Source organism: Numida meleagris, chromosome 4, assembly GCF_002078875.1.
Source record: "Numida meleagris isolate 19003 breed g44 Domestic line chromosome 4, NumMel1.0, whole genome shotgun sequence".
Lineage (NCBI taxonomy): Eukaryota > Metazoa > Chordata > Aves > Galliformes > Numididae > Numida > Numida meleagris.
In genome coordinates this window covers 91,633,691-91,643,196 of record NC_034412.1, presented here as the reverse complement: position 1 = coordinate 91,643,196, position 9,506 = coordinate 91,633,691, and the positions used below count along the sequence as shown (strand labels likewise).

General features: G+C 37.5%; 1 long non-coding RNA gene across 1 annotated transcript in view; it reads left to right on the top strand.

The window, feature by feature from the left end:
• Window positions 1-9,506, top strand: part of LOC110397610 — a 39,260-nt gene that overhangs the window by 6,903 nt on the left and 22,851 nt on the right. The window lies entirely within an intron of this gene.

Sequence of the window (9,506 nt, the reverse complement as noted above, 5' to 3'; positions counted from 1 at the left end):
CCCCCCACCCCATATGGTGTGTTGGTAAGAAAATCCAAGAGACAGATAAACTGGAATGTCTGAACAGCATTTACATTGATCGTTCTCCTGGCAAAACGCAATCCATTGGAAGTTTCAGTATAGCTGGATTCAGCATCCAGTATCCACTATTCATGGATATCTGGATAGATAATGGGAATTCTGTAGCAGGTTAGGCTATTTAGATATGGCTGTGCCCTTTTTTTCTAAGACCTCTTCCTCTATCCTACATTCATGCCAGTGAAAATATCTATGCTTTCCGTAACTTAGTTCTGTTCCAGGAGCCATAGTCATCTAAGCAATAGAGCTAAGAAATTTTATGGATATTTTTACATCAGTTATTTGAGTGTTTTTTAGAGAATGTTATGTGAATTACATCAAGCTTTAACCCTCCTAGGCACAGAATTCCAGATCCACAGATTCCTTAGGAAATTGTGTCTACTTATAAAGATCAAGAGTGGGTGATGTCCCCAGCCCAAGCAACCTTCTAGAAGAACTATACCTAAGTCCCATAAATATTAGTGTTGCACAGAGAACTGTTAAAGTTGCTTAAGGGTATTACTGTATTTAAAATTCACTATGGTTGTGTTATTAATATCTTTAATCATCACAATCACTGAACCAGCCACATATTGCAACATATTGCGACAATTCCAGGAGAACACTTACAATGAGAACAAAGCAACTAATTCTGCATCCAGCGTAGAACTATTTAATATATCTAACTAATCTCTTCCTCTCGAGGAATATTTACTGTCAAAAGGCGCATCACCAAACTAGATCATTCTAGTTCCATGACTACAAGTTCTGAATGTCTCCAGGAACAGAACAATACATGCGGGCTGCATAATTTGGCTCAGATATTACAGGGAATGCTTTCTAAATGATGAAAGAAACTGAATCATTGGAAGTCATTAACTTGGAAAATTGAGGGGTTTCTGAGTATCGATTAGGCAGACAGATATCAAAAACAACAGCAGTTAATTGATTCTCCCTTAGAATAGTAATGCATGATGCCTTGTACTGAGCATCTGAGATACCTTCCAGATCTACATTCCTTCTTCTAGAGCTCCATTACTCCCATTTATTGAATTTATCAGATTCTTCAAATCAGATACACAATTAACACAGCTGATTCAAGATCAGTTAGAATTAGAGACTTTGAGGTGTTTTAGTTTGAAGAACCGGAGAGGAACTCTTTCCTCAAGAATACAGATACTCACAAAAAAAATGGATTATAGTCCTCACGCTCATTGTCAGATTCTGGTCCAGAACGGAGATTTTGTTCCTTACCATTCCTACAGTGATCCATTCCCTATGTACAATAGGGGTTCAGCTATGATAAAGTACTCAGGGAGGATTAAAATGTTCAAAACCTACAAACTTACTCTATTTCTTTTTTTTTATTATTATTCCATAGTAAAATTGTTGGTTAAAGTACAGAAAAGTAAAATGTTATTTAATAATCTTACACACATACGCACACATATACACTATTGTCTTCCACCTCCGTGGCTGAATGGGGGGAAAAACAGAGAAAAAGCATGCCTAATGGTGCCAGAAAATATCAACCTGAGGACTTCCAATCTTTTCTCTCTAAATAGAATCTGCTGAACATGATCAGTTTCTGACATTGTAAAGGACATCAGAACACCAAATTTAGTATCTCATAGTTGGAGAAAATAAAAAAAAAAAGAAAGAAACCAACCACTCCTCCCCCCACAAAAAAAAAAAAGAAAAAAAAACAGATTTCTACTCAATGAATGACATTCATGGCTGGGAAGCCACAGATGCCAAATTTCTGTGGGCCAGCAGTTGGAGAAAAAAATCGCTGTGGGATTAGAGTCTATGCTTGCAGCTAAAAACTCAGGGACGACTAGGGAAAAGACGGAAATTTAGAAACTATTTTGCCTGTGTGTGGAATTGGAGGTTTCTCTTTCTCTTTTATAGCAAAATAGCTTTTGTTCTTCAAGGCTGTATTCTTCAGTTACATCTATTTCCCATTCATATGCATAACTCTTCAGACCCTGAATGCTTGAGGGAGTAGGCATACAAGTAATATTTTACTTAAACATCAGTGCTGAAATGCGCCTTGTGTTTAATTTTGCTTGTGTCTATGTGCAACTTTTGCTGTTTCTTGACAATGAAAGACAGACAGTATAAATCAAAAATTGTGTCCAATTATTTTTGTTTTTTTAAACGACAGTCATAACTTTCTAAAATATTCTGAATTTTTGCTAACCTAAAATAACTCATAAAATGAGAAAAAGATCCCTACTTAAAAATTACAACAGTACTTTTAATATCAGTCAATTTGCCCACCTTTACTCAGAACAGAAGCTCCAAAAATTTTGTTCCTCTACTCCTGAAGTATTATCACATATTGAAATCATACTAAATCAATTTCTATTTCCCTGGTAACAAGTACATGTGCAACTTTGATATGTGCTGGTTATCTAATATGCTTATGAATAGCTATCATCTCTTTGTCTACAAAGAAAAACATTATATTGTATTACTTAAGATGGATTATACACCCATACTTTCTCTCCTGCAGTTACCATGGATACAGATACGCTTATGGACATTCAGCAATGCCAAATGGTTTACACACAGAGTACACCCTCTAAGTTGTAAGATCTCAGTACCAGAGTGGTAAGCAGCAGAATATTTTGCTGTGGAGAAACTATAGTGTTGATTGGAAGACTTTATAAAACACATTACATAAGAGAATAAGCATTGTCAATACTGATGTTGCAACAGCAGTTAAGGCTGCTTTTAATCTCAACTTATCTTTTAGGATAACAATTTCGTTTGCACTATAAGGCACCTAAACTATGTGCATGCATATGAATTAGATATGTAAAATGGCACTATATGTAATGAAGGTCTAGTCATTTTAGTCAGTTGAATCTAGAGAACTATCCAGCTCACCCTTTAATACATATCTACATTTGACTTAATGAATGACTGATGAGTAGCTCTCTGGTCTCCATTAAGTGTATTGGTAGGCTCTCCATCGACCAGACACCTCACTCATACATAATCTACATACAATTTACTGATTCAGACATCTCTATCTGTTACTGAATCTAAACTCCACTGGACCTTATTACATGTTCTCACCGATGACTATAATCGAGGTTCAGTCTGCTAGTAGTGAATTGCAAATTAATACTGTATTTTGAGTCTTGATATTCCTATTGCAAAGACACTGTGTTTTGTGTTTGGTTGGATTTTGGTTTTGTTTGCTGTTGGCGTTTTTGTTTATTTGCCTGTTTAATTTGAGGCTTATTGAGAATTCAGAGCAAGATAAGGAAAAATCCCAGATATACTGACTACAGTTATACATCAATAAGAAACAGCTCCAGCGTTATTGTCTCACCTATTTTTAATTCACTTCTAGTACTGAAAAACCTAGTATGAAAGCCAGCACTGAATGACTAAATCAAGGTCACCTATCAAAGTGACCAGAGATCGTGCTTCTCTTTGGTCTTCTTCCCCTGCACATATTGTAGTTTCACCCAAACTGTATGGCAATAGTAACCATTTCGTTCATTCCATTTTCTGCATCCCAGATTCTTAGTTTCACCTTCTTTACATGAGTACACACTGAACAACACAGAAGAACTGAGTCTAAGTCAGCATTCAGACAAATAACTTCCTTCATATGACTCACTGTTTTGATGGAAGGAACACACCAGCAAAAGCAGCTCCCGGCATAGAAGGGGATGGGAGAACCCAAGACAGTAGCTATAGAGGTTTGATTTACATGGTTAGTGAGGCAGTTTGCTGGGCTGCCTAGTGCCCAAGGTGTTCAGCTTTTGTGGAAAGCCACCTTCACCAGTATTTTTGGTCCCCTTATCTATCATTTGTCTTGTTAATACAGAAACTGTCTTCCACTATATAAGTATCCTTCAGAAATCTTTTTCTCCTGTTTCACCATAGTCCTTCAGACACAATAGACCATAGCTGATAGTTCTCAATTCTAAAGGGCTCAGCAGTTGGAGAACTTTGATGATTTAATCATCAGGGTTGTCAGAACGATGTTTCAATAACTTCTTATCTTCTTAGGAATAGAGTTATCTTGGCAACAATTAGCATAACCAGAAACAAATAATTTAAAGCCCCTCCCCTAACTCAGCAGCTAAATCATGAATCTGTGACCTCACTCCTATGGCTAATGCCCAGAGTATGTATGGAGCAGTCTCACCAGCCCTATGCACTCAAGCAGCTCTGTCATCCTGGTCTTCATCCATTCAGACCACTGCATACCTGCAACAGCCAGCCTGTCCTTCCACTGCCTCTTTTGGTTTCCAAAGAGTCTTGCAACAGAATGTTCGAGCAGGAATTCATGCCATTCTTATATCCACCAAAACTCCATAGATTGGGTTAAAAAAAAACAGCTTCTTTGAGCTGTTCATCAGACTAGTATTTTGAGCTATGGGATGAGGGCCAGCTTTCAGAGAACTGTGCTAATCTGTGGAGTGCCTGCACCAGCAGTGTTAGCTCACTAGACTGTACAGCATACGTGACATAGCAGAATTCTGCAACAGGCTGAATATTTAGGAGATTCTAGCCTTGTAGATCTGACTCAGACACCTGGGGGAAAACATGCTTTTAAGTTTACTTTTGATATTTGCAAGAAAATCTCTTACTCAAACAAAAATTGCTTTGAAGACAAAACCAAAGACATTTATTGTACTACAGCTTAATTACAGTACCAGACAGAATATTCTTGAGGCATTATGTGCACATACAATAAAAAAGAAATGCCTTTATTAATATACTACTTCATTTCTTTATTCATTTTTGGGGTTGGGTATACAGCCTGTATAGAAAACCTCGTGGTCAGTCCAGTATGGTAGTATTCAGTTTGACTACTTGTTTAGCATATCAGTTTGGGGGCTTTGTTCTGCTCTTCGCAATGCCTCCTTCAAGACTTTAAAATGAGACTGGATAAACACGAGCAATAGGATCTGATCTCATAGTTGACCCTACTGCGAGTTAGCTGTTGGACTAGAGACCTCCTGAGGTCCCTTATAATCTCATGATCCTATGACAATTTTTTTTTCCAACCTTATTCCAATCCTTTACGTAACAGCAAAAATCTGCCACTTGTCTAATACTCTCATAGGTTCTCTGTCCATCTGGGATTTCTCACAATACTGGGAATGCAGAAGAAAAATGGAGTCTTGTAGGAAGATGATGTAGGAAGACCTGCATACATGGTTTTGCCAATTGATGGAGTACATTGCAGGAGTCCTTAATTTAGCACTAACCAGTCTCTGAAACCAGTGATACAAAAGCTAAATGGACATGGTGAACATCAAGCTAATTAACTGACTGAAAGAGGAGATCTGTTAGTTCAGAAACATCACCAAGCTAACAAAGTCATATTGCTTTGGAGTACTGAGAAAAACTCCACACAGCTCTCTCTGCACATTTGTCAGTGACAGCAACTTTCACAAAGTTACTTGTGTGGTTGTGGAGGACCTCTGCATGGAACACAAATAATACTGTAGAGTACTAGATGCATATCCACTGAGTTTCTTTCGGAAACGTCAAGCCTTTTGTTATCCTCCACACAACAAGCAACACTGCCAAGATTTTTTACAGCAGAAGTCAATCCTTATAAAATGGATACTTCTAATTTACAACACTGCTACCATTTTGTTGAGGTAATCAAATATATCCTCATTTAAAACATTTGAAATTGGGAGGTTATCATAAAGTTTTGCTGCATATGTAAATATCTGTTTGATAACTTGATTATAAATATGACCCAATGCTCAGAAACAAACTTTCAACTAAACTGCCAGCAGTGACTGCAGAAAAAATGCAGATTTCATGACATGCACACCCAAGAGCACAAAAGGTCAATAAGGTAAGTAAAAATCGGGACAAACAAGACTGTAATACATTAAAGATTATCGTTTTGGGCCATAGGCAGAAACAAACTTGCTCTTGTCCAGAAATAAACTAAATAAACTGCTCTGTTCACTCTTTGATTTTCAACAAAGGTAAGGAAAATGTGGATAGTAAGAATTTTGTTTTCTACATCAATATTTCTGCTATTATTGAAGAAAGTGAAATTATTTTTTAGAAAGTTTTTTTATTGTGAAATGGAAGAAAACTGCTTTTTAAATAAATGGTTATCTAATATCTAGTCATTTTTAATGCTGTTCCAGACTCCTGTATTATTAATAATCATATGTGCCTCAGCAAAGAGCTTAAGACAAATTTAAGTTTTTTCCAATATATTCTGCACTAGCTACAAATTAAGGATAAACTGATATCAATTTATATTTCAGGAAACTATGTTACTCATTTACTTCTTTAACATCTAAAACTAAATCAGTGTCAAGTTTCGTGCTGGAAAGCCCTGCATTGCTAGAGATGCTTAAATAGTTTTTTCATCCTAAAGCACTGGTATAAATATGAATAAGCATCAACAGAAGTACTCTCTGATTATGCTAGTATGAACATAATCAGAATCTGACCTATTCTTTTAAATTATGTAAAAATCATATTGTAATTTCTTTTGTCAATAGAAAAGGCATTGCCCAGACCACATCTTAATTAACCACCCTGGATTCTGTTCGCAGATTCCATTAAGAAAGTATATTATTCTTCACTTCTTGTCCTAACCTGTTCTTCAAAGTTACCATACAGCTTACTGAATGTATTAACATTTACAAGTACTGAGGATCTGTTCGAGAAACATCTTTGTAATTATGAATTCCATGTGGATTTTAAAGCAAATATTGCTTAATGAAACTGAAGGACAAATAAGCACAGAACTGGGGAAAGACTTTAGTAATAATTTACATTCTTCCCTTTCTCAGTCTCCACCTTCTCTTTGCTACATGGAGAGTAATAACCCTATATGACCATTATAGTATGACAGATTTCTAGCTGTCTCCAGAATTAACATTATAGAAAAAGCCAGAGCAGTTAAAGTCAACAATTTAAGCATTCATTAATCAGCTAAATGAGTCTCATATTCTGTACTGAATGCTCAGAAAAGCAACACAAACACTAATCTTGGGTGTATGCAAGAGGCAAAATCATGTTCTTTAGTGATTATTTTGACTCAGCAAACCCATGTGGTAATCACAGAAATATAGTCCTAAATATTTTTGGACAATACTTAACTTTTAATCAGTCGTTTAACAAAAGATATTTCATCAATTTGTTTCATAGAATCATAGAAACACCAGTTAGGGGGCGTTTTTTTTTCAACCTTATTCCAGCTGGTTTGTACCCCAACTAGGTCAGGCCAACTTTGGCTGAGTCTTGAAAAGCACAAGGGGTGGAGATTTCCACCACCTCCCTGGGTAACAAGCACCAATGTTGCATCAGAATCCTTGTGAAAAAGTTTTTTCTCCCAGGCAATCTGAATTTCCCAAGGTGCAGCCTTTCACTGTTTTCCTTACTACCTCATCTGCCGTTAACAATTGGAATTTTAGTTTTGCTTTCTTTGATGAGAAACATCCTTCAAGTCAGTGTAGGCTGCTATTAGATCGCCCTTAAATTCCTCTTTGCTAAACCAGCTCAGCTCACTCAGATATCCTCATATGCTTCAGTCTGGTTGCTTTGTTAGACCTCTCCAAGACTCTTCAGCCTCTCAGCATCTTTCTTGATTTGGAGATCTCTGAACAGAATGCACTAAGCTGTGTGACCTCACCAGTGTTCAGCAGAGGCTGTAACAACTTCCCTCAGCCTGCTGTCCTTGCAAATCCTGTTGTAGCCCAGTATGCATTTTGCTTTATTCATGATGTGAGCATGCTTTTTGCTCCCATTCATCTCGATGTCCACAGTAATCCCCGGGTTCCTTTCACTGTGCTGCTATTCAGCCAGTTTGTTCCCATCCTGAGCTGATGCATGGGGTCATTTTGCCCCAGGGGCAAAAAATGTGGACTCCTTCTTGAACATTTTAGTTTGGGATTTCTCCTCAAGATTATGAAGGTCTACCTGGAGAGATTTGTTGTTTGCCCACCCCACTGCCATCAAATTTACGAAGATACACTGTTTCATCAAGTGCTATATGTTTATAGCACACTGTAATATGATGTAAGAAAAGACATTTACCTTCTTCCAGGTGTGGATCCTCTGCCTTTCCTGGAAGTCCTGAATCTTTCTCTTGGACTTCTCCTTTTAAAAAGTTTTGAGTATTTTATGGCAAAGCAGACAATAAGAATTATTATTTTTACCAATCATTACTTTCCTACATCAATCCTGTGGCATCTCAGCCAGCTGGTGTAATATCATACAGACAAAGCAAAGTAAGATCCAACTTCGCTCAGTAAGAATCATACAGGATGGTTGTAGATTACAACGCTTCTACAGAGCACGTGACATCTGGAGTTCAGTTCATGTTCAAGAACACTGTCAGTTATCCCAAAACATGAAAGGGAAGAAGCTGAAAGGGAAACGTTGTTTGTTACGCTTTATGTTCAGTTTACACAGGGATCAATGTTTTTTATTGGTAATTTTGTCCAGTAGCTTATGCATTTATTTTGCTGGATTGTAGCAGGATTACCTCAGACTATAGGACAGCAGAGAACTTGGCCCACTGTATGGGGTCTCATGAGTCTATGAATCTGTAATGTTGAACCACAGATTTTATAAATTATTGATGTGATAATCAGAATGGAAAATACAATTTCTTTGCAGTGTAGACTGTACGATAGATGTTTTTTTTGGAGAGCTCAAATGTTCAATTTCAGTATCTAGAGATGGAAAAGCATGCAAAGATTGAGAGAAAGAGAAAACAGTATTGGAGTATGCTCTTAGATCCCTTGTACTAACCAGAGCCGAGCTGTCAACACAAATTAGATCAAATTCAAGAGTGTGAACAGCAAGCATGCTTTTCCATGTTTTCTAGTCCATTATAGTAGCTATTCATCTCCTGCTACCAGCAGGACTGGCCAAGTAAATTACTCCAGGGATAATTTACTAATATTTCTATAGTTATTTCCGAATAAGGAAGAGAGGGCCTTTGTCCCAGAAAGCCTATATGTAAACATTTGCGTTTATGAGGTTATGGTGTGATTCTTAGGAGGTCTGAGCCTCAAGGTAGCACTCACCAATTTTATCTGCAGAGTGAGCATACCCCATAACACTAATTCTGATTCTGATCTCTGTGTTTTCTTTGAGCACAGCAACCCCTTAAAATCAAGCAGATGCAGATCTCTTGGATGATGCAGTCTAAATAAAGGTTTTGAAAACAAATCTTTCCTCCTGTTTTCTATTTCCTTTCAGAATGAGTCCCTCCTTCCAGATGCTCTGGAGTCATCAATTTGCACTGCCTCTATGGGCCACAGCAGCCTTCACACAGTCTCCCTCTGGGTCTCTAGGAATGTATCCTCTCCTTGACCTCTGAGGCTTGGCTGTAGATCTGCTCCTCCGCTACAAGCAAGCCATGTGCTTTTTCAGGAGACTTTCAGTCTGCATGCAAGCACTGCAATCTCCTCTCCCTCCCT